The sequence below is a fragment of the Ursus arctos genome, unplaced genomic scaffold, assembly GCF_023065955.2.
Source record: "Ursus arctos isolate Adak ecotype North America unplaced genomic scaffold, UrsArc2.0 scaffold_7, whole genome shotgun sequence".
Lineage (NCBI taxonomy): Eukaryota > Metazoa > Chordata > Mammalia > Carnivora > Ursidae > Ursus > Ursus arctos.
The window spans coordinates 64,686,159-64,708,539 of record NW_026623089.1 but is presented as its reverse complement, the minus strand read 5'-3'; the positions used below and the strand labels follow the sequence as shown (position 1 = coordinate 64,708,539).

At 70.3% G+C, this 22,381-nt stretch overlaps 11 non-coding genes across 11 annotated transcripts; all 11 read left to right on the top strand.

Annotated features, from left to right (window-relative positions):
* Positions 1-332: 332 nt before the first annotated feature.
* On the top strand, positions 333-451 carry LOC125281605 (5S ribosomal RNA). The gene has a single exon (XR_007188826.2). It is a non-coding gene; the product is annotated as a 5S ribosomal RNA (ribosomal RNA).
* A 1,889-nt stretch (positions 452-2,340) lies between these two features.
* Positions 2,341-2,459, top strand: LOC125281572 (5S ribosomal RNA). The gene has a single exon (XR_007188793.1). It is a non-coding gene; the product is annotated as a 5S ribosomal RNA (ribosomal RNA).
* Positions 2,460-4,367: 1,908 nt separating this feature from the next.
* On the top strand, positions 4,368-4,486 carry LOC125281571 (5S ribosomal RNA). Its single transcript, XR_007188792.1, has one exon. It is a non-coding gene; the product is annotated as a 5S ribosomal RNA (ribosomal RNA).
* Positions 4,487-6,398: 1,912 nt separating this feature from the next.
* Positions 6,399-6,517, top strand: LOC125281566 (5S ribosomal RNA). The gene has a single exon (XR_007188787.2). It is a non-coding gene; the product is annotated as a 5S ribosomal RNA (ribosomal RNA).
* Positions 6,518-8,400: 1,883 nt separating this feature from the next.
* LOC125281570 (5S ribosomal RNA) lies at positions 8,401-8,519 on the top strand. The gene has a single exon (XR_007188791.1). It is a non-coding gene; the product is annotated as a 5S ribosomal RNA (ribosomal RNA).
* Positions 8,520-10,410: 1,891 nt separating this feature from the next.
* On the top strand, positions 10,411-10,529 carry LOC125281569 (5S ribosomal RNA). Its single transcript, XR_007188790.1, has one exon. It is a non-coding gene; the product is annotated as a 5S ribosomal RNA (ribosomal RNA).
* A 1,912-nt stretch (positions 10,530-12,441) lies between these two features.
* On the top strand, positions 12,442-12,560 carry LOC125283720 (5S ribosomal RNA). The gene has a single exon (XR_007188789.1). It is a non-coding gene; the product is annotated as a 5S ribosomal RNA (ribosomal RNA).
* A 1,905-nt stretch (positions 12,561-14,465) lies between these two features.
* LOC125281567 (5S ribosomal RNA) lies at positions 14,466-14,584 on the top strand. Its single transcript, XR_007191711.1, has one exon. It is a non-coding gene; the product is annotated as a 5S ribosomal RNA (ribosomal RNA).
* A 1,899-nt stretch (positions 14,585-16,483) lies between these two features.
* On the top strand, positions 16,484-16,602 carry LOC125281610 (5S ribosomal RNA). Its single transcript, XR_007188831.1, has one exon. It is a non-coding gene; the product is annotated as a 5S ribosomal RNA (ribosomal RNA).
* Positions 16,603-18,497: 1,895 nt separating this feature from the next.
* LOC125281599 (5S ribosomal RNA) lies at positions 18,498-18,616 on the top strand. The gene has a single exon (XR_007188820.1). It is a non-coding gene; the product is annotated as a 5S ribosomal RNA (ribosomal RNA).
* A 1,904-nt stretch (positions 18,617-20,520) lies between these two features.
* Positions 20,521-20,639, top strand: LOC125281588 (5S ribosomal RNA). Its single transcript, XR_007191715.1, has one exon. It is a non-coding gene; the product is annotated as a 5S ribosomal RNA (ribosomal RNA).
* The last annotated feature ends 1,742 nt before the right edge of the window (positions 20,640-22,381 follow it).

The window sequence follows — 22,381 nt, the reverse complement described above, 5'->3', positions numbered from 1 at the left end:
GGCGGGGGGGTTGGGGGGCGCTCTGAGAACACCTCGGGCCTCGCCCCCGGCGCCCCGACCCACCCCGTTGCCATCCCGGGAGCCAAGCGGCGGCGCGGCAGGAGAGTCCCGGGACGGGAGAGCGCGCGGACTTCCGCGGCTCCGGGGTGCCGGAGGCATCTTGTCCCCTGGGCGTGCTGGCTGGCAGGCAGGCAGGCAGGCAGGCAGGCAGGCACCAGGCCCAGGCCAGGCGAGGAGGGCTGACAATCGCTCGGCAGGGGCTGGGCTGGGGCTGGGGCTGGGGCTGGGAGGGGCGGAGCAGGCTCTTGGGGCACCGAGCGGCAGCCACAGGTGTCTACGGCCATACCACCCTGAACGCGCCCGATCTCGTCTGATCTCGGAAGCTAAGCAGGGTCGGGCCTGGTTAGTACTTGGATGGGAGACCGCCTGGGAATACCGGGTGCTGTAGGCTTTTCTCCTTTTCTTTTCCTTTCCTTGCCCTTCGCCCTCCCTTCCACTCCCTCTGCCGCCAGCGGCCCGCCCCCCCAACCTTGCCCAACCCGGCTCCATTCAAACCCCACGTGCCCCCACCTCACCACAGGCCATGCGTGGTGGGCCCGACCCGCTCGCCACACGCCACACGCCACACGCGCAGCGCAACGCGGAACCCTGGCCCTCTGCGGGTGCCCGTGGCACAGCCAGGCGCCCACAGCCCAGCCCTTCCACCTCCAAGCCCCAGGAACGCCCACAGCCTATCCCGGGGTGCGGGCTGGGGGCTGGTGTGCAGGGCGGTGGGCGCTCAGGGGGCGGCGCGAGAGGAGGCGGAGGCGGCGGAGGGGGGTGGAGGGAAAGCGGCCCGGGCGAGAGGAACCGCGGGAGCCCCGGGCGGGCCGTGACCCCGCCTCTGCAGGCGTGCGCTCCCTGGGTTCTCGGCCTCCTCCCTGCCTCCGGGCCCTCTCCTCTCCCGAGCCCCTAGCAGTTCGCTTGGGCCGCCCGCCCACCGCAGCGCCCCGGGCCAACCGCCTGCCGGCCCCGCCTCCTGCCTGGGCCCGCCTACACCTTCTCCCCACCAGCCCTGGGCTGCGCTCCCGCCAGAAGGGCATGGCCCTCCTTCGCACCGGTCACCGTCCCTTTGCCCCTGGGCCCGGGCGTCCGTGCTCCGTGCGCACAGGACACAAGATGGCCAACCGCCCGGGGCCTCAGGCCCCGTGGGCACCCGACTCCGCGCCCCGTCTCAGCGGAACAGCGAGGCTCGCTCCCTCAGCGAGACCCCGGGGCGCCCCGCACCACGGCGACAAGGGCCACCAGAAAATAAAGGACGGGGCAAAAGAAAGAATGCCTCGCACGCCCCCACGCCAGAGGGGTGCTGGGCAGGAATGGCAGCCCATCGGGATTCCCGCCACCTGGGCTGCAAGTCCTCGGGCTCCGAGGGAGGGCTCCTATGGCAGCTCCAGGGCGCGGCCGCCTTGCCCAAAGCGCGCCCAAGCGCGACCGCCCTCCCGTGGGCTAGCTGCCGCGCCCACACAGCGTCCTGTGTGTCCCTGTGTGTGGGTGTGTGTCACCTGTGTGCACCTGGGTCTCTGTCCCTGTCCCTGTCCCCGTCCGCATCCGGGTCGGGGTCTGCGTGTCTGTGCTGGGGTGTGACAGGGTCTGTGTGTTGGATAATCTAATCTCTCTCTCTCTTTCTCTCTCTCTGTCACACACACAGACCACACACACACACACACACACACACACACACACACTCTGTCCCTCCCCGTCTCTCCCGTCCAGTGTGTCCCCTAAGTGTCCCCCCACTCCGTGTCTCTCTGTCTTTCCCTGTGTGTCTGTGTGTGTGCGTATTGTGAGCCGGCCCCTGGTGTCTCTCGATCAGGTCCTGGTGTCGCTGGGTGGGGAGGGGAAGGGTGGCGGAGGAAGGGCCAGGGGGTTGGGATGGTGATGATGGTCTGTGGTGGCGCCCGAGGCTTCCGGTGGGCTTTGAGCCCGGCGGCCGGGAGAGGAGGAAAGGCCAGTGGGCGGGTTGTGCTCCCCGCGGGGGGCGGGGGGGTTGGGGGGCGCTCTGAGAACACCTCGGGCCTCGCCCCCGGCGCCCCGACCCACCCCGTTGCCATCCCGGGAGCCAAGCGGCGGCGCGGCAGGAGAGTCCCGGGACGGGAGAGCGCGCGGACTTCCGCGGCTCCGGGGTGCCGGAGGCATCTTGTCCCCTGGGCGTGCTGGCTGGCAGGCAGGCAGGCAGGCAGGCACCAGGCCCAGGCCAGGCGAGGAGGGCTGACAATCGCTCGGCAGGGGCTGGGCTGGGGCTGGGGCTGGGGCTGGGAGGGGCGGAGCAGGCTCTTGGGGCACCGAGCGGCAGCCACAGGTGTCTACGGCCATACCACCCTGAACGCGCCCGATCTCGTCTGATCTCGGAAGCTAAGCAGGGTCGGGCCTGGTTAGTACTTGGATGGGAGACCGCCTGGGAATACCGGGTGCTGTAGGCTTTTCTCCTTTTCTTTTCCTTTCCTTGCCCTTCGCCCTCCCTTCCACTCCCTCTGCCGCCAGCGGCCCGCCCCCCCAACCTTGCCCAACCCGGCTCCATTCAAACCCCACGTGCCCCCACCTCACCACAGGCCATGCGTGGTGGGCCCGACCCGCTCGCCACACGCCACACGCCACACGCCACACGCCACACGCCACACGCGCAGCGCAACGCGGAACCCTGGCCCTCTGCGGGTGCCCGTGGCACAGCCAGGCGCCCACAGCCCAGCCCTTCCACCTCCAAGCCCCAGGAACGCCCACAGCCTATCCCGGGGTGCGGGCTGGGGGCTGGTGTGCAGGGCGGTGGGCGCTCAGGGGGCGGCGCGAGAGGAGGCGGAGGCGGCGGAGGGGGGTGGAGGGAAAGCGGCCCGGGCGAGAGGAACCGCGGGAGCCCCGGGCGGGCCGTGACCCCGCCTCTGCAGGCGTGCGCTCCCTGGGTTCTCGGCCTCCTCCCTGCCTCCGGGCCCTCTCCTCTCCCGAGCCCCTAGCAGTTCGCTTGGGCCGCCCGCCCACCGCAGCGCCCCGGGCCAACCGCCTGCCGGCCCCGCCTCCTGCCTGGGCCCGCCTACACCTTCTCCCCACCAGCCCTGGGCTGCGCTCCCGCCAGAAGGGCATGGCCCTCCTTCGCACCGGTCACCGTCCCTTTGCCCCTGGGCCCGGGCGTCCGTGCTCCGTGCGCACAGGACACAAGATGGCCAACCGCCCGGGGCCTCAGGCCCCGTGGGCACCCGACTCCGCGCCCCGTCTCAGCGGAACAGCGAGGCTCGCTCCCTCAGCGAGACCCCGGGGCGCCCCGCACCACGGCGACAAGGGCCACCAGAAAATAAAGGACGGGGCAAAAGAAAGAATGCCTCGCACGCCCCCACGCCAGAGGGGTGCTGGGCAGGAATGGCAGCCCATCGGGATTCCCGCCACCTGGGCTGCAAGTCCTCGGGCTCCGAGGGAGGGCTCCTATGGCAGCTCCAGGGCGCGGCCGCCTTGCCCAAAGCGCGCCCAAGCGCGACCGCCCTCCCGTGGGCTAGCTGCCGCGCCCACACAGCGTCCTGTGTGTCCCTGTGTGTGGGTGTGTGTCACCTGTGTGCACCTGGGTCTCTGTCCCTGTCCCTGTCCCCGTCCGCATCCGGGTCGGGGTCTGCGTGTCTGTGCTGGGGTGTGACAGGGTCTGTGTGTTGGATAATCTAATCTCTCTCTCTCTTTCTCTCTCTCTGTCACACACACAGACCACACACACACACACACACACACACACACTCTGTCCCTCCCCGTCTCTCCCGTCCAGTGTGTCCCCTAAGTGTCCCCCCACTCCGTGTCTCTCTGTCTTTCCCTGTGTGTCTGTGTGTGTGCGTATTGTGAGCCGGCCCCTGGTGTCTCTCGATCAGGTCCTGGTGTCGCTGGGTGGGGAGGGGAAGGGTGGCGGAGGAAGGGCCAGGGGGTTGGGATGGTGATGATGGTCTGTGGTGGCGCCCGAGGCTTCCGGTGGGCTTTGAGCCCGGCGGCCGGGAGAGGAGGAAAGGCCAGTGGGCGGGTTGTGCTCCCCGCGGGGGGCGGGGGGGTTGGGGGGCGCTCTGAGAACACCTCGGGCCTCGCCCCCGGCGCCCCGACCCACCCCGTTGCCATCCCGGGAGCCAAGCGGCGGCGCGGCAGGAGAGTCCCGGGACGGGAGAGCGCGCGGACTTCCGCGGCTCCGGGGTGCCGGAGGCATCTTGTCCCCTGGGCGTGCTGGCTGGCAGGCAGGCAGGCAGGCAGGCAGGCACCAGGCCCAGGCCAGGCGAGGAGGGCTGACAATCGCTCGGCAGGGGCTGGGCTGGGGCTGGGGCTGGGGCTGGGAGGGGCGGAGCAGGCTCTTGGGGCACCGAGCGGCAGCCACAGGTGTCTACGGCCATACCACCCTGAACGCGCCCGATCTCGTCTGATCTCGGAAGCTAAGCAGGGTCGGGCCTGGTTAGTACTTGGATGGGAGACCGCCTGGGAATACCGGGTGCTGTAGGCTTTTCTCCTTTTCTTTTCCTTTCCTTGCCCTTCGCCCTCCCTTCCACTCCCTCTGCCGCCAGCGGCCCGCCCCCCCAACCTTGCCCAACCCGGCTCCATTCAAACCCCACGTGCCCCCACCTCACCACAGGCCATGCGTGGTGGGCCCGACCCGCTCGCCACACGCCACACGCCACACGCCACACGCCACACGCCACACGCGCAGCGCAACGCGGAACCCTGGCCCTCTGCGGGTGCCCGTGGCACAGCCAGGCGCCCACAGCCCAGCCCTTCCACCTCCAAGCCCCAGGAACGCCCACAGCCTATCCCGGGGTGCGGGCTGGGGGCTGGTGTGCAGGGCGGTGGGCGCTCAGGGGGCGGCGCGAGAGGAGGCGGAGGCGGCGGAGGGGGGTGGAGGGAAAGCGGCCCGGGCGAGAGGAACCGCGGGAGCCCCGGGCGGGCCGTGACCCCGCCTCTGCAGGCGTGCGCTCCCTGGGTTCTCGGCCTCCTCCCTGCCTCCGGGCCCTCTCCTCTCCCGAGCCCCTAGCAGTTCGCTTGGGCCGCCCGCCCACCGCAGCGCCCCGGGCCAACCGCCTGCCGGCCCCGCCTCCTGCCTGGGCCCGCCTACACCTTCTCCCCACCAGCCCTGGGCTGCGCTCCCGCCAGAAGGGCATGGCCCTCCTTCGCACCGGTCACCGTCCCTTTGCCCCTGGGCCCGGGCGTCCGTGCTCCGTGCGCACAGGACACAAGATGGCCAACCGCCCGGGGCCTCAGGCCCCGTGGGCACCCGACTCCGCGCCCCGTCTCAGCGGAACAGCGAGGCTCGCTCCCTCAGCGAGACCCCGGGGCGCCCCGCACCACGGCGACAAGGGCCACCAGAAAATAAAGGACGGGGCAAAAGAAAGAATGCCTCGCACGCCCCCACGCCAGAGGGGTGCTGGGCAGGAATGGCAGCCCATCGGGATTCCCGCCACCTGGGCTGCAAGTCCTCGGGCTCCGAGGGAGGGCTCCTATGGCAGCTCCAGGGCGCGGCCGCCTTGCCCAAAGCGCGCCCAAGCGCGACCGCCCTCCCGTGGGCTAGCTGCCGCGCCCACACAGCGTCCTGTGTGTCCCTGTGTGTGGGTGTGTGTCACCTGTGTGCACCTGGGTCTCTGTCCCTGTCCCTGTCCCCGTCCGCATCCGGGTCGGGGTCTGCGTGTCTGTGCTGGGGTGTGACAGGGTCTGTGTGTTGGATAATCTAATCTCTCTCTCTCTTTCTCTCTCTCTGTCACACACACAGACCACACACACACACACACACACACACACACACACACACTCTGTCCCTCCCCGTCTCTCCCGTCCAGTGTGTCCCCTAAGTGTCCCCCCACTCCGTGTCTCTCTGTCTTTCCCTGTGTGTCTGTGTGTGTGCGTATTGTGAGCCGGCCCCTGGTGTCTCTCGATCAGGTCCTGGTGTCGCTGGGTGGGGAGGGGAAGGGTGGCGGAGGAAGGGCCAGGGGGTTGGGATGGTGATGATGGTCTGTGGTGGCGCCCGAGGCTTCCGGTGGGCTTTGAGCCCGGCGGCCGGGAGAGGAGGAAAGGCCAGTGGGCGGGTTGTGCTCCCCGCGGGGGGCGGGGGGGTTGGGGGGCGCTCTGAGAACACCTCGGGCCTCGCCCCCGGCGCCCCGACCCACCCCGTTGCCATCCCGGGAGCCAAGCGGCGGCGCGGCAGGAGAGTCCCGGGACGGGAGAGCGCGCGGACTTCCGCGGCTCCGGGGTGCCGGAGGCATCTTGTCCCCTGGGCGTGCTGGCTGGCAGGCAGGCAGGCAGGCAGGCACCAGGCCCAGGCCAGGCGAGGAGGGCTGACAATCGCTCGGCAGGGGCTGGGCTGGGGCTGGGGCTGGGGCTGGGAGGGGCGGAGCAGGCTCTTGGGGCACCGAGCGGCAGCCACAGGTGTCTACGGCCATACCACCCTGAACGCGCCCGATCTCGTCTGATCTCGGAAGCTAAGCAGGGTCGGGCCTGGTTAGTACTTGGATGGGAGACCGCCTGGGAATACCGGGTGCTGTAGGCTTTTCTCCTTTTCTTTTCCTTTCCTTGCCCTTCGCCCTCCCTTCCACTCCCTCTGCCGCCAGCGGCCCGCCCCCCCAACCTTGCCCAACCCGGCTCCATTCAAACCCCACGTGCCCCCACCTCACCACAGGCCATGCGTGGTGGGCCCGACCCGCTCGCCACACGCCACACGCCACACGCGCAGCGCAACGCGGAACCCTGGCCCTCTGCGGGTGCCCGTGGCACAGCCAGGCGCCCACAGCCCAGCCCTTCCACCTCCAAGCCCCAGGAACGCCCACAGCCTATCCCGGGGTGCGGGCTGGGGGCTGGTGTGCAGGGCGGTGGGCGCTCAGGGGGCGGCGCGAGAGGAGGCGGAGGCGGCGGAGGGGGGTGGAGGGAAAGCGGACCGGGCGAGAGGAACCGCGGGAGCCCCGGGCGGGCCGTGACCCCGCCTCTGCAGGCGTGCGCTCCCTGGGTTCTCGGCCTCCTCCCTGCCTCCGGGCCCTCTCCTCTCCCGAGCCCCTAGCAGTTCGCTTGGGCCGCCCGCCCACCGCAGCGCCCCGGGCCAACCGCCTGCCGGCCCCGCCTCCTGCCTGGGCCCGCCTACACCTTCTCCCCACCAGCCCTGGGCTGCGCTCCCGCCAGAAGGGCATGGCCCTCCTTCGCACCGGTCACCGTCCCTTTGCCCCTGGGCCCGGGCGTCCGTGCTCCGTGCGCACAGGACACAAGATGGCCAACCGCCCGGGGCCTCAGGCCCCGTGGGCACCCGACTCCGCGCCCCGTCTCAGCGGAACAGCGAGGCTCGCTCCCTCAGCGAGACCCCGGGGCGCCCCGCACCACGGCGACAAGGGCCACCAGAAAATAAAGGACGGGGCAAAAGAAAGAATGCCTCGCACGCCCCCACGCCAGAGGGGTGCTGGGCAGGAATGGCAGCCCATCGGGATTCCCGCCACCTGGGCTGCAAGTCCTCGGGCTCCGAGGGAGGGCTCCTATGGCAGCTCCAGGGCGCGGCCGCCTTGCCCAAAGCGCGCCCAAGCGCGACCGCCCTCCCGTGGGCTAGCTGCCGCGCCCACACAGCGTCCTGTGTGTCCCTGTGTGTGGGTGTGTGTCACCTGTGTGCACCTGGGTCTCTGTCCCTGTCCCTGTCCCCGTCCGCATCCGGGTCGGGGTCTGCGTGTCTGTGCTGGGGTGTGACAGGGTCTGTGTGTTGGATAATCTAATCTCTCTCTCTCTTTCTCTCTCTCTGTCACACACACAGACCACACACACACACACACACACACACACACTCTGTCCCTCCCCGTCTCTCCCGTCCAGTGTGTCCCCTAAGTGTCCCCCCACTCCGTGTCTCTCTGTCTTTCCCTGTGTGTCTGTGTGTGTGCGTATTGTGAGCCGGCCCCTGGTGTCTCTCGATCAGGTCCTGGTGTCGCTGGGTGGGGAGGGGAAGGGTGGCGGAGGAAGGGCCAGGGGGTTGGGATGGTGATGATGGTCTGTGGTGGCGCCCGAGGCTTCCGGTGGGCTTTGAGCCCGGCGGCCGGGAGAGGAGGAAAGGCCAGTGGGCGGGTTGTGCTCCCCGCGGGGGGCGGGGGGGTTGGGGGGCGCTCTGAGAACACCTCGGGCCTCGCCCCCGGCGCCCCGACCCACCCCGTTGCCATCCCGGGAGCCAAGCGGCGGCGCGGCAGGAGAGTCCCGGGACGGGAGAGCGCGCGGACTTCCGCGGCTCCGGGGTGCCGGAGGCATCTTGTCCCCTGGGCGTGCTGGCTGGCAGGCAGGCAGGCAGGCAGGCACCAGGCCCAGGCCAGGCGAGGAGGGCTGACAATCGCTCGGCAGGGGCTGGGCTGGGGCTGGGGCTGGGGCTGGGAGGGGCGGAGCAGGCTCTTGGGGCACCGAGCGGCAGCCACAGGTGTCTACGGCCATACCACCCTGAACGCGCCCGATCTCGTCTGATCTCGGAAGCTAAGCAGGGTCGGGCCTGGTTAGTACTTGGATGGGAGACCGCCTGGGAATACCGGGTGCTGTAGGCTTTTCTCCTTTTCTTTTCCTTTCCTTGCCCTTCGCCCTCCCTTCCACTCCCTCTGCCGCCAGCGGCCCGCCCCCCCAACCTTGCCCAACCCGGCTCCATTCAAACCCCACGTGCCCCCACCTCACCACAGGCCATGCGTGGTGGGCCCGACCCGCTCGCCACACGCCACACGCCACACGCGCAGCGCAACGCGGAACCCTGGCCCTCTGCGGGTGCCCGTGGCACAGCCAGGCGCCCACAGCCCAGCCCTTCCACCTCCAAGCCCCAGGAACGCCCACAGCCTATCCCGGGGTGCGGGCTGGGGGCTGGTGTGCAGGGCGGTGGGCGCTCAGGGGGCGGCGCGAGAGGAGGCGGAGGCGGCGGAGGGGGGTGGAGGGAAAGCGGCCCGGGCGAGAGGAACCGCGGGAGCCCCGGGCGGGCCGTGACCCCGCCTCTGCAGGCGTGCGCTCCCTGGGTTCTCGGCCTCCTCCCTGCCTCCGGGCCCTCTCCTCTCCCGAGCCCCTAGCAGTTCGCTTGGGCCGCCCGCCCACCGCAGCGCCCCGGGCCAACCGCCTGCCGGCCCCGCCTCCTGCCTGGGCCCGCCTACACCTTCTCCCCACCAGCCCTGGGCTGCGCTCCCGCCAGAAGGGCATGGCCCTCCTTCGCACCGGTCACCGTCCCTTTGCCCCTGGGCCCGGGCGTCCGTGCTCCGTGCGCACAGGACACAAGATGGCCAACCGCCCGGGGCCTCAGGCCCCGTGGGCACCCGACTCCGCGCCCCGTCTCAGCGGAACAGCGAGGCTCGCTCCCTCAGCGAGACCCCGGGGCGCCCCGCACCACGGCGACAAGGGCCACCAGAAAATAAAGGACGGGGCAAAAGAAAGAATGCCTCGCACGCCCCCACGCCAGAGGGGTGCTGGGCAGGAATGGCAGCCCATCGGGATTCCCGCCACCTGGGCTGCAAGTCCTCGGGCTCCGAGGGAGGGCTCCTATGGCAGCTCCAGGGCGCGGCCGCCTTGCCCAAAGCGCGCCCAAGCGCGACCGCCCTCCCGTGGGCTAGCTGCCGCGCCCACACAGCGTCCTGTGTGTCCCTGTGTGTGGGTGTGTGTCACCTGTGTGCACCTGGGTCTCTGTCCCTGTCCCTGTCCCCGTCCGCATCCGGGTCGGGGTCTGCGTGTCTGTGCTGGGGTGTGACAGGGTCTGTGTGTTGGATAATCTAATCTCTCTCTCTCTTTCTCTCTCTCTGTCACACACACAGACCACACACACACACACACACACACACACACACACTCTGTCCCTCCCCGTCTCTCCCGTCCAGTGTGTCCCCTAAGTGTCCCCCCACTCCGTGTCTCTCTGTCTTTCCCTGTGTGTCTGTGTGTGTGCGTATTGTGAGCCGGCCCCTGGTGTCTCTCGATCAGGTCCTGGTGTCGCTGGGTGGGGAGGGGAAGGGTGGCGGAGGAAGGGCCAGGGGGTTGGGATGGTGATGATGGTCTGTGGTGGCGCCCGAGGCTTCCGGTGGGCTTTGAGCCCGGCGGCCGGGAGAGGAGGAAAGGCCAGTGGGCGGGTTGTGCTCCCCGCGGGGGGCGGGGGGGTTGGGGGGCGCTCTGAGAACACCTCGGGCCTCGCCCCCGGCGCCCCGACCCACCCCGTTGCCATCCCGGGAGCCAAGCGGCGGCGCGGCAGGAGAGTCCCGGGACGGGAGAGCGCGCGGACTTCCGCGGCTCCGGGGTGCCGGAGGCATCTTGTCCCCTGGGCGTGCTGGCTGGCAGGCAGGCAGGCAGGCAGGCAGGCACCAGGCCCAGGCCAGGCGAGGAGGGCTGACAATCGCTCGGCAGGGGCTGGGCTGGGGCTGGGGCTGGGGCTGGGAGGGGCGGAGCAGGCTCTTGGGGCACCGAGCGGCAGCCACAGGTGTCTACGGCCATACCACCCTGAACGCGCCCGATCTCGTCTGATCTCGGAAGCTAAGCAGGGTCGGGCCTGGTTAGTACTTGGATGGGAGACCGCCTGGGAATACCGGGTGCTGTAGGCTTTTCTCCTTTTCTTTTCCTTTCCTTGCCCTTCGCCCTCCCTTCCACTCCCTCTGCCGCCAGCGGCCCGCCCCCCCAACCTTGCCCAACCCGGCTCCATTCAAACCCCACGTGCCCCCACCTCACCACAGGCCATGCGTGGTGGGCCCGACCCGCTCGCCACACGCCACACGCCACACGCCACACGCCACACGCCACACGCGCAGCGCAACGCGGAACCCTGGCCCTCTGCGGGTGCCCGTGGCACAGCCAGGCGCCCACAGCCCAGCCCTTCCACCTCCAAGCCCCAGGAACGCCCACAGCCTATCCCGGGGTGCGGGCTGGGGGCTGGTGTGCAGGGCGGTGGGCGCTCAGGGGGCGGCGCGAGAGGAGGCGGAGGCGGCGGAGGGGGGTGGAGGGAAAGCGGCCCGGGCGAGAGGAACCGCGGGAGCCCCGGGCGGGCCGTGACCCCGCCTCTGCAGGCGTGCGCTCCCTGGGTTCTCGGCCTCCTCCCTGCCTCCGGGCCCTCTCCTCTCCCGAGCCCCTAGCAGTTCGCTTGGGCCGCCCGCCCACCGCAGCGCCCCGGGCCAACCGCCTGCCGGCCCCGCCTCCTGCCTGGGCCCGCCTACACCTTCTCCCCACCAGCCCTGGGCTGCGCTCCCGCCAGAAGGGCATGGCCCTCCTTCGCACCGGTCACCGTCCCTTTGCCCCTGGGCCCGGGCGTCCGTGCTCCGTGCGCACAGGACACAAGATGGCCAACCGCCCGGGGCCTCAGGCCCCGTGGGCACCCGACTCCGCGCCCCGTCTCAGCGGAACAGCGAGGCTCGCTCCCTCAGCGAGACCCCGGGGCGCCCCGCACCACGGCGACAAGGGCCACCAGAAAATAAAGGACGGGGCAAAAGAAAGAATGCCTCGCACGCCCCCACGCCAGAGGGGTGCTGGGCAGGAATGGCAGCCCATCGGGATTCCCGCCACCTGGGCTGCAAGTCCTCGGGCTCCGAGGGAGGGCTCCTATGGCAGCTCCAGGGCGCGGCCGCCTTGCCCAAAGCGCGCCCAAGCGCGACCGCCCTCCCGTGGGCTAGCTGCCGCGCCCACACAGCGTCCTGTGTGTCCCTGTGTGTGGGTGTGTGTCACCTGTGTGCACCTGGGTCTCTGTCCCTGTCCCTGTCCCCGTCCGCATCCGGGTCGGGGTCTGCGTGTCTGTGCTGGGGTGTGACAGGGTCTGTGTGTTGGATAATCTAATCTCTCTCTCTCTTTCTCTCTCTCTGTCACACACACAGACCACACACACACACACACACACACACACACACACACACTCTGTCCCTCCCCGTCTCTCCCGTCCAGTGTGTCCCCTAAGTGTCCCCCCACTCCGTGTCTCTCTGTCTTTCCCTGTGTGTCTGTGTGTGTGCGTATTGTGAGCCGGCCCCTGGTGTCTCTCGATCAGGTCCTGGTGTCGCTGGGTGGGGAGGGGAAGGGTGGCGGAGGAAGGGCCAGGGGGTTGGGATGGTGATGATGGTCTGTGGTGGCGCCCGAGGCTTCCGGTGGGCTTTGAGCCCGGCGGCCGGGAGAGGAGGAAAGGCCAGTGGGCGGGTTGTGCTCCCCGCGGGGGGCGGGGGGGTTGGGGGGCGCTCTGAGAACACCTCGGGCCTCGCCCCCGGCGCCCCGACCCACCCCGTTGCCATCCCGGGAGCCAAGCGGCGGCGCGGCAGGAGAGTCCCGGGACGGGAGAGCGCGCGGACTTCCGCGGCTCCGGGGTGCCGGAGGCATCTTGTCCCCTGGGCGTGCTGGCTGGCAGGCAGGCAGGCAGGCAGGCACCAGGCCCAGGCCAGGCGAGGAGGGCTGACAATCGCTCGGCAGGGGCTGGGCTGGGGCTGGGGCTGGGGCTGGGAGGGGCGGAGCAGGCTCTTGGGGCACCGAGCGGCAGCCACAGGTGTCTACGGCCATACCACCCTGAACGCGCCCGATCTCGTCTGATCTCGGAAGCTAAGCAGGGTCGGGCCTGGTTAGTACTTGGATGGGAGACCGCCTGGGAATACCGGGTGCTGTAGGCTTTTCTCCTTTTCTTTTCCTTTCCTTGCCCTTCGCCCTCCCTTCCACTCCCTCTGCCGCCAGCGGCCCGCCCCCCCAACCTTGCCCAACCCGGCTCCATTCAAACCCCACGTGCCCCCACCTCACCACAGGCCATGCGTGGTGGGCCCGACCCGCTCGCCACACGCCACACGCCACACGCCACACGCCACACGCGCAGCGCAACGCGGAACCCTGGCCCTCTGCGGGTGCCCGTGGCACAGCCAGGCGCCCACAGCCCAGCCCTTCCACCTCCAAGCCCCAGGAACGCCCACAGCCTATCCCGGGGTGCGGGCTGGGGGCTGGTGTGCAGGGCGGTGGGCGCTCAGGGGGCGGCGCGAGAGGAGGCGGAGGCGGCGGAGGGGGGTGGAGGGAAAGCGGCCCGGGCGAGAGGAACCGCGGGAGCCCCGGGCGGGCCGTGACCCCGCCTCTGCAGGCGTGCGCTCCCTGGGTTCTCGGCCTCCTCCCTGCCTCCGGGCCCTCTCCTCTCCCGAGCCCCTAGCAGTTCGCTTGGGCCGCCCGCCCACCGCAGCGCCCCGGGCCAACCGCCTGCCGGCCCCGCCTCCTGCCTGGGCCCGCCTACACCTTCTCCCCACCAGCCCTGGGCTGCGCTCCCGCCAGAAGGGCATGGCCCTCCTTCGCACCGGTCACCGTCCCTTTGCCCCTGGGCCCGGGCGTCCGTGCTCCGTGCGCACAGGACACAAGATGGCCAACCGCCCGGGGCCTCAGGCCCCGTGGGCACCCGACTCCGCGCCCCGTCTCAGCGGAACAGCGAGGCTCGCTCCCTCAGCGAGACCCCGGGGCGCCCCGCACCACGGCGACAAGGGCCACCAGAAAATAAAGGACGGGGCAAAAGAAAGAATGCCTCGCACGCCCCCACGCCAGAGGGGTGCTGGGCAGGAATGGCAGCCCATCGGGATTCCCGCCACCTGGGCTGCAAGTCCTCGGGCTCCGAGGGAGGGCTCCTATGGCAGCTCCAGGGCGCGGCCGCCTTGCCCAAAGCGCGCCCAAGCGCGACCGCCCTCCCGTGGGCTAGCTGCCGCGCCCACACAGCGTCCTGTGTGTCCCTGTGTGTGGGTGTGTGTCACCTGTGTGCACCTGGGTCTCTGTCCCTGTCCCTGTCCCCGTCCGCATCCGGGTCGGGGTCTGCGTGTCTGTGCTGGGGTGTGACAGGGTCTGTGTGTTGGATAATCTAATCTCTCTCTCTCTTTCTCTCTCTCTGTCACACACACAGACCACACACACACACACACACACACACACACACACACACTCTGTCCCTCCCCGTCTCTCCCGTCCAGTGTGTCCCCTAAGTGTCCCCCCACTCCGTGTCTCTCTGTCTTTCCCTGTGTGTCTGTGTGTGTGCGTATTGTGAGCCGGCCCCTGGTGTCTCTCGATCAGGTCCTGGTGTCGCTGGGTGGGGAGGGGAAGGGTGGCGGAGGAAGGGCCAGGGGGTTGGGATGGTGATGATGGTCTGTGGTGGCGCCCGAGGCTTCCGGTGGGCTTTGAGCCCGGCGGCCGGGAGAGGAGGAAAGGCCAGTGGGCGGGTTGTGCTCCCCGCGGGGGGCGGGGGGGTTGGGGGGCGCTCTGAGAACACCTCGGGCCTCGCCCCCGGCGCCCCGACCCACCCCGTTGCCATCCCGGGAGCCAAGCGGCGGCGCGGCAGGAGAGTCCCGGGACGGGAGAGCGCGCGGACTTCCGCGGCTCCGGGGTGCCGGAGGCATCTTGTCCCCTGGGCGTGCTGGCTGGCAGGCAGGCAGGCAGGCAGGCACCAGGCCCAGGCCAGGCGAGGAGGGCTGACAATCGCTCGGCAGGGGCTGGGCTGGGGCTGGGGCTGGGGCTGGGAGGGGCGGAGCAGGCTCTTGGGGCACCGAGCGGCAGCCACAGGTGTCTACGGCCATACCACCCTGAACGCGCCCGATCTCGTCTGATCTCGGAAGCTAAGCAGGGTCGGGCCTGGTTAGTACTTGGATGGGAGACCGCCTGGGAATACCGGGTGCTGTAGGCTTTTCTCCTTTTCTTTTCCTTTCCTTGCCCTTCGCCCTCCCTTCCACTCCCTCTGCCGCCAGCGGCCCGCCCCCCCAACCTTGCCCAACCCGGCTCCATTCAAACCCCACGTGCCCCCACCTCACCACAGGCCATGCGTGGTGGGCCCGACCCGCTCGCCACACGCCACACGCCACACGCGCAGCGCAACGCGGAACCCTGGCCCTCTGCGGGTGCCCGTGGCACAGCCAGGCGCCCACAGCCCAGCCCTTCCACCTCCAAGCCCCAGGAACGCCCACAGCCTATCCCGGGGTGCGGGCTGGGGGCTGGTGTGCAGGGCGGTGGGCGCTCAGGGGGCGGCGCGAGAGGAGGCGGAGGCGGCGGAGGGGGGTGGAGGGAAAGCGGCCCGGGCGAGAGGAACCGCGGGAGCCCCGGGCGGGCCGTGACCCCGCCTCTGCAGGCGTGCGCTCCCTGGGTTCTCGGCCTCCTCCCTGCCTCCGGGCCCTCTCCTCTCCCGAGCCCCTAGCAGTTCGCTTGGGCCGCCCGCCCACCGCAGCGCCCCGGGCCAACCGCCTGCCGGCCCCGCCTCCTGCCTGGGCCCGCCTACACCTTCTCCCCACCAGCCCTGGGCTGCGCTCCCGCCAGAAGGGCATGGCCCTCCTTCGCACCGGTCACCGTCCCTTTGCCCCTGGGCCCGGGCGTCCGTGCTCCGTGCGCACAGGACACAAGATGGCCAACCGCCCGGGGCCTCAGGCCCCGTGGGCACCCGACTCCGCGCCCCGTCTCAGCGGAACAGCGAGGCTCGCTCCCTCAGCGAGACCCCGGGGCGCCCCGCACCACGGCGACAAGGGCCACCAGAAAATAAAGGACGGGGCAAAAGAAAGAATGCCTCGCACGCCCCCACGCCAGAGGGGTGCTGGGCAGGAATGGCAGCCCATCGGGATTCCCGCCACCTGGGCTGCAAGTCCTCGGGCTCCGAGGGAGGGCTCCTATGGCAGCTCCAGGGCGCGGCCGCCTTGCCCAAAGCGCGCCCAAGCGCGACCGCCCTCCCGTGGGCTAGCTGCCGCGCCCACACAGCGTCCTGTGTGTCCCTGTGTGTGGGTGTGTGTCACCTGTGTGCACCTGGGTCTCTGTCCCTGTCCCTGTCCCCGTCCGCATCCGGGTCGGGGTCTGCGTGTCTGTGCTGGGGTGTGACAGGGTCTGTGTGTTGGATAATCTAATCTCTCTCTCTCTTTCTCTCTCTCTGTCACACACACAGACCACACACACACACACACACACACACACACACACTCTGTCCCTCCCCGTCTCTCCCGTCCAGTGTGTCCCCTAAGTGTCCCCCCACTCCGTGTCTCTCTGTCTTTCCCTGTGTGTCTGTGTGTGTGCGTATTGTGAGCCGGCCCCTGGTGTCTCTCGATCAGGTCCTGGTGTCGCTGGGTGGGGAGGGGAAGGGTGGCGGAGGAAGGGCCAGGGGGTTGGGATGGTGATGATGGTCTGTGGTGGCGCCCGAGGCTTCCGGTGGGCTTTGAGCCCGGCGGCCGGGAGAGGAGGAAAGGCCAGTGGGCGGGTTGTGCTCCCCGCGGGGGGCGGGGGGGTTGGGGGGCGCTCTGAGAACACCTCGGGCCTCGCCCCCGGCGCCCCGACCCACCCCGTTGCCATCCCGGGAGCCAAGCGGCGGCGCGGCAGGAGAGTCCCGGGACGGGAGAGCGCGCGGACTTCCGCGGCTCCGGGGTGCCGGAGGCATCTTGTCCCCTGGGCGTGCTGGCTGGCAGGCAGGCAGGCAGGCAGGCAGGCAGGCAGGCACCAGGCCCAGGCCAGGCGAGGAGGGCTGACAATCGCTCGGCAGGGGCTGGGCTGGGGCTGGGGCTGGGGCTGGGAGGGGCGGAGCAGGCTCTTGGGGCACCGAGCGGCAGCCACAGGCGTCTACGGCCATACCACCCTGAACGCGCCCGATCTCGTCTGATCTCGGAAGCTAAGCAGGGTCGGGCCTGGTTAGTACTTGGATGGGAGACCGCCTGGGAATACCGGGTGCTGTAGGCTTTTCTCCTTTTCTTTTCCTTTCCTTGCCCTTCGCCCTCCCTTCCACTCCCTCTGCCGCCAGCGGCCCGCCCCCCCAACCTTGCCCAACCCGGCTCCATTCAAACCCCACGTGCCCCCACCTCACCACAGGCCATGCGTGGTGGGCCCGACCCGCTCGCCACACGCCACACGCCACACGCGCAGCGCAACGCGGAACCCTGGCCCTCTGCGGGTGCCCGTGGCACAGCCAGGCGCCCACAGCCCAGCCCTTCCACCTCCAAGCCCCAGGAACGCCCACAGCCTATCCCGGGGTGCGGGCTGGGGGCTGGTGTGCAGGGCGGTGGGCGCTCAGGGGGCGGCGCGAGAGGAGGCGGAGGCGGCGGAGGGGGGTGGAGGGAAAGCGGCCCGGGCGAGAGGAACCGCGGGAGCCCCGGGCGGGCCGTGACCCCGCCTCTGCAGGCGTGCGCTCCCTGGGTTCTCGGCCTCCTCCCTGCCTCCGGGCCCTCTCCTCTCCCGAGCCCCTAGCAGTTCGCTTGGGCCGCCCGCCCACCGCAGCGCCCCGGGCCAACCGCCTGCCGGCCCCGCCTCCTGCCTGGGCCCGCCTACACCTTCTCCCCACCAGCCCTGGGCTGCGCTCCCGCCAGAAGGGCATGGCCCTCCTTCGCACCGGTCACCGTCCCTTTGCCCCTGGGCCCGGGCGTCCGTGCTCCGTGCGCACAGGACACAAGATGGCCAACCGCCCGGGGCCTCAGGCCCCGTGGGCACCCGACTCCGCGCCCCGTCTCAGCGGAACAGCGAGGCTCGCTCCCTCAGCGAGACCCCGGGGCGCCCCGCACCACGGCGACAAGGGCCACCAGAAAATAAAGGACGGGGCAAAAGAAAGAATGCCTCGCACGCCCCCACGCCAGAGGGGTGCTGGGCAGGAATGGCAGCCCATCGGGATTCCCGCCACCTGGGCTGCAAGTCCTCGGGCTCCGAGGGAGGGCTCCTATGGCAGCTCCAGGGCGCGGCCGCCTTGCCCAAAGCGCGCCCAAGCGCGACCGCCCTCCCGTGGGCTAGCTGCCGCGCCCACACAGCGTCCTGTGTGTCCCTGTGTGTGGGTGTGTGTCACCTGTGTGCACCTGGGTCTCTGTCCCTGTCCCTGTCCCCGTCCGCATCCGGGTCGGGGTCTGCGTGTCTGTGCTGGGGTGTGACAGGGTCTGTGTGTTGGATAATCTAATCTCTCTCTCTCTTTCTCTCTCTCTGTCACACACACAGACCACACACACACACACACACACACACACACACACTCTGTCCCTCCCCGTCTCTCCCGTCCAGTGTGTCCCCTAAGTGTCCCCCCACTCCGTGTCTCTCTGTCTTTCCCTGTGTGTCTGTGTGTGTGCGTATTGTGAGCCGGCCCCTGGTGTCTCTCGATCAGGTCCTGGTGTCGCTGGGTGGGGAGGGGAAGGGTGGCGGAGGAAGGGCCAGGGGGTTGGGATGGTGATGATGGTCTGTGGTGGCGCCCGAGGCTTCCGGTGGGCTTTGAGCCCGGCGGCCGGGAGAGGAGGAAAGGCCAGTGGGCGGGTTGTGCTCCCCGCGGGGGGCGGGGGGGTTGGGGGGCGCTCTGAGAACACCTCGGGCCTCGCCCCCGGCGCCCCGACCCACCCCGTTGCCATCCCGGGAGCCAAGCGGCGGCGCGGCAGGAGAGTCCCGGGACGGGAGAGCGCGCGGACTTCCGCGGCTCCGGGGTGCCGGAGGCATCTTGTCCCCTGGGCGTGCTGGCTGGCAGGCAGGCAGGCAGGCAGGCAGGCAGGCACCAGGCCCAGGCCAGGCGAGGAGGGCTGACAATCGCTCGGCAGGGGCTGGGCTGGGGCTGGGGCTGGGGCTGGGAGGGGCGGAGCAGGCTCTTGGGGCACCGAGCGGCAGCCACAGGCGTCTACGGCCATACCACCCTGAACGCGCCCGATCTCGTCTGATCTCGGAAGCTAAGCAGGGTCGGGCCTGGTTAGTACTTGGATGGGAGACCGCCTGGGAATACCGGGTGCTGTAGGCTTTTCTCCTTTTCTTTTCCTTTCCTTGCCCTTCGCCCTCCCTTCCACTCCCTCTGCCGCCAGCGGCCCGCCCCCCCAACCTTGCCCAACCCGGCTCCATTCAAACCCCACGTGCCCCCACCTCACCACAGGCCATGCGTGGTGGGCCCGACCCGCTGGCCACACGCCACACGCCACACGCCACACGCGCAGCGCAACGCGGAACCCTGGCCCTCTGCGGGTGCCCGTGGCACAGCCAGGCGCCCACAGCCCAGCCCTTCCACCTCCAAGCCCCAGGAACGCCCACAGCCTATCCCGGGGTGCGGGCTGGGGGCTGGTGTGCAGGGCGGTGGGCGCTCAGGGGGCGGCGCGAGAGGAGGCGGAGGCGGCGGAGGGGGGTGGAGGGAAAGCGGCCCGGGCGAGAGGAACCGCGGGAGCCCCGGGCGGGCCGTGACCCCGCCTCTGCAGGCGTGCGCTCCCTGGGTTCTCGGCCTCCTCCCTGCCTCCGGGCCCTCTCCTCTCCCGAGCCCCTAGCAGTTCGCTTGGGCCGCCCGCCCACCGCAGCGCCCCGGGCCAACCGCCTGCCGGCCCCGCCTCCTGCCTGGGCCCGCCTACACCTTCTCCCCACCAGCCCTGGGCTGCGCTCCCGCCAGAAGGGCATGGCCCTCCTTCGCACCGGTCACCGTCCCTTTGCCCCTGGGCCCGGGCGTCCGTGCTCCGTGCGCACAGGACACAAGATGGCCAACCGCCCGGGGCCTCAGGCCCCGTGGGCACCCGACTCCGCGCCCCGTCTCAGCGGAACAGCGAGGCTCGCTCCCTCAGCGAGACCCCGGGGCGCCCCGCACCACGGCGACAAGGGCCACCAGAAAATAAAGGACGGGGCAAAAGAAAGAATGCCTCGCACGCCCCCACGCCAGAGGGGTGCTGGGCAGGAATGGCAGCCCATCGGGATTCCCGCCACCTGGGCTGCAAGTCCTCGGGCTCCGAGGGAGGGCTCCTATGGCAGCTCCAGGGCGCGGCCGCCTTGCCCAAAGCGCGCCCAAGCGCGACCGCCCTCCCGTGGGCTAGCTGCCGCGCCCACACAGCGTCCTGTGTGTCCCTGTGTGTGGGTGTGTGTCACCTGTGTGCACCTGGGTCTCTGTCCCTGTCCCTGTCCCCGTCCGCATCCGGGTCGGGGTCTGCGTGTCTGTGCTGGGGTGTGACAGGGTCTGTGTGTTGGATAATCTAATCTCTCTCTCTCTTTCTCTCTCTCTGTCACACACACAGACCACACACACACACACACACACACACACACACACACTCTGTCCCTCCCCGTCTCTCCCGTCCAGTGTGTCCCCTAAGTGTCCCCCCACTCCGTGTCTCTCTGTCTTTCCCTGTGTGTCTGTGTGTGTGCGTATTGTGAGCCGGCCCCTGGTGTCTCTCGATCAGGTCCTGGTGTCGCTGGGTGGGGAGGGGAAGGGTGGCGGAGGAAGGGCCAGGGGGTTGGGATGGTGATGATGGTCTGTGGTGGCGCCCGAGGCTTCCGGTGGGCTTTGAGCCCGGCGGCCGGGAGAGGAGGAAAGGCCAGTGGGCGGGTTGTGCTCCCCGCGGGGGGCGGGGGGGTTGGGGGGCGCTCTGAGAACACCTCGGGCCTCGCCCCCGGCGCCCCGACCCACCCCGTTGCCATCCCGGGAGCCAAGCGGCGGCGCGGCAGGAGAGTCCCGGGACGGGAGAGCGCGCGGACTTCCGCGGCTCCGGGGTGCCGGAGGCATCTTGTCCCCTGGGCGTGCTGGCTGGCAGGCAGGCAGGCAGGCAGGCAGGCAGGCACCAGGCCCAGGCCAGGCGAGGAGGGCTGACAATCGCTCGGCAGGGGCTGGGCTGGGGCTGGGGCTGGGGCTGGGAGGGGCGGAGCAGGCTCTTGGGGCACCGAGCGGCAGCCACAGGCGTCTACGGCCATACCACCCTGAACGCGCCCGATCTCGTCTGATCTCGGAAGCTAAGCAGGGTCGGGCCTGGTTAGTACTTGGATGGGAGACCGCCTGGGAATACCGGGTGCTGTAGGCTTTTCTCCTTTTCTTTTCCTTTCCTTGCCCTTCGCCCTCCCTTCCACTCCCTCTGCCGCCAGCGGCCCGCCCCCCCAACCTTGCCCAACCCGGCTCCATTCAAACCCCACGTGCCCCCACCTCACCACAGGCCATGCGTGGTGGGCCCGACCCGCTGGCCACACGCCACACGCCACACGCCACACGCGCAGCGCAACGCGGAACCCTGGCCCTCTGCGGGTGCCCGTGGCACAGCCAGGCGCCCACAGCCCAGCCCTTCCACCTCCAAGCCCCAGGAACGCCCACAGCCTATCCCGGGGTGCGGGCTGGGGGCTGGTGTGCAGGGCGGTGGGCGCTCAGGGGGCGGCGCGAGAGGAGGCGGAGGCGGCGGAGGGGGGTGGAGGGAAAGCGGCCCGGGCGAGAGGAACCGCGGGAGCCCCGGGCGGGCCGTGACCCCGCCTCTGCAGGCGTGCGCTCCCTGGGTTCTCGGCCTCCTCCCTGCCTCCGGGCCCTCTCCTCTCCCGAGCCCCTAGCAGTTCGCTTGGGCCGCCCGCCCACCGCAGCGCCCCGGGCCAACCGCCTGCCGGCCCCGCCTCCTGCCTGGGCCCGCCTACACCTTCTCCCCACCAGCCCTGGGCTGCGCTCCCGCCAGAAGGGCATGGCCCTCCTTCGCACCGGTCACCGTCCCTTTGCCCCTGGGCCCGGGCGTCCGTGCTCCGTGCGCACAGGACACAAGATGGCCAACCGCCCGGGGCCTCAGGCCCCGTGGGCACCCGACTCCGCGCCCCGTCTCAGCGGAACAGCGAGGCTCGCTCCCTCAGCGAGACCCCGGGGCGCCCCGCACCACGGCGACAAGGGCCACCAGAAAATAAAGGACGGGGCAAAAGAAAGAATGCCTCGCACGCCCCCACGCCAGAGGGGTGCTGGGCAGGAATGGCAGCCCATCGGGATTCCCGCCACCTGGGCTGCAAGTCCTCGGGCTCCGAGGGAGGGCTCCTATGGCAGCTCCAGGGCGCGGCCGCCTTGCCCAAAGCGCGCCCAAGCGCGACCGCCCTCCCGTGGGCTAGCTGCCGCGCCCACACAGCGTCCTGTGTGTCCCTGTGTGTGGGTGTGTGTCACCTGTGTGCACCTGGGTCTCTGTCCCTGTCCCTGTCCCCGTCCGCATCCGGGTCGGGGTCTGCGTGTCTGTGCTGGGGTGTGACAGGGTCTGTGTGTTGGATAATCTAATCTCTCTCTCTCTTTCTCTCTCTCTGTCACACACACAGACCACACACACACACACACACACACACACACACACACTCTGTCCCTCCCCGTCTCTCCCGTCCAGTGTGTCCCCTAAGTGTCCCCCCACTCCGTGTCTCTCTGTCTTTCCCTGTGTGTCTGTGTGTGTGCGTATTGTGAGCCGGCCCCTGGTGTCTCTCGATCAGGTCCTGGTGTCGCTGGGTGGGGAGGGGAAGGGTGGCGGAGGAAGGGCCAGGGGGTTGGGATGGTGATGATGGTCTGTGGTGGCGCCCGAGGCTTCCGGTGGGCTTTGAGCCCGGCGGCCGGGAGAGGAGGAAAGGCCAGTGGGCGGGTTGTGCTCCCCGCGGGGGGCGGGGGGGTTGGGGGGCGCTCTGAGAACACCTCGGGCCTCGCCCCCGGCGCCCCGACCCACCCCGTTGCCATCCCGGGAGCCAAGCGGCGGCGCGGCAGGAGAGTCCCGGGACGGGAGAGCGCGCGGACTTCCGCGGCTCCGGGGTGCCGGAGGCATCTTGTCCCCTG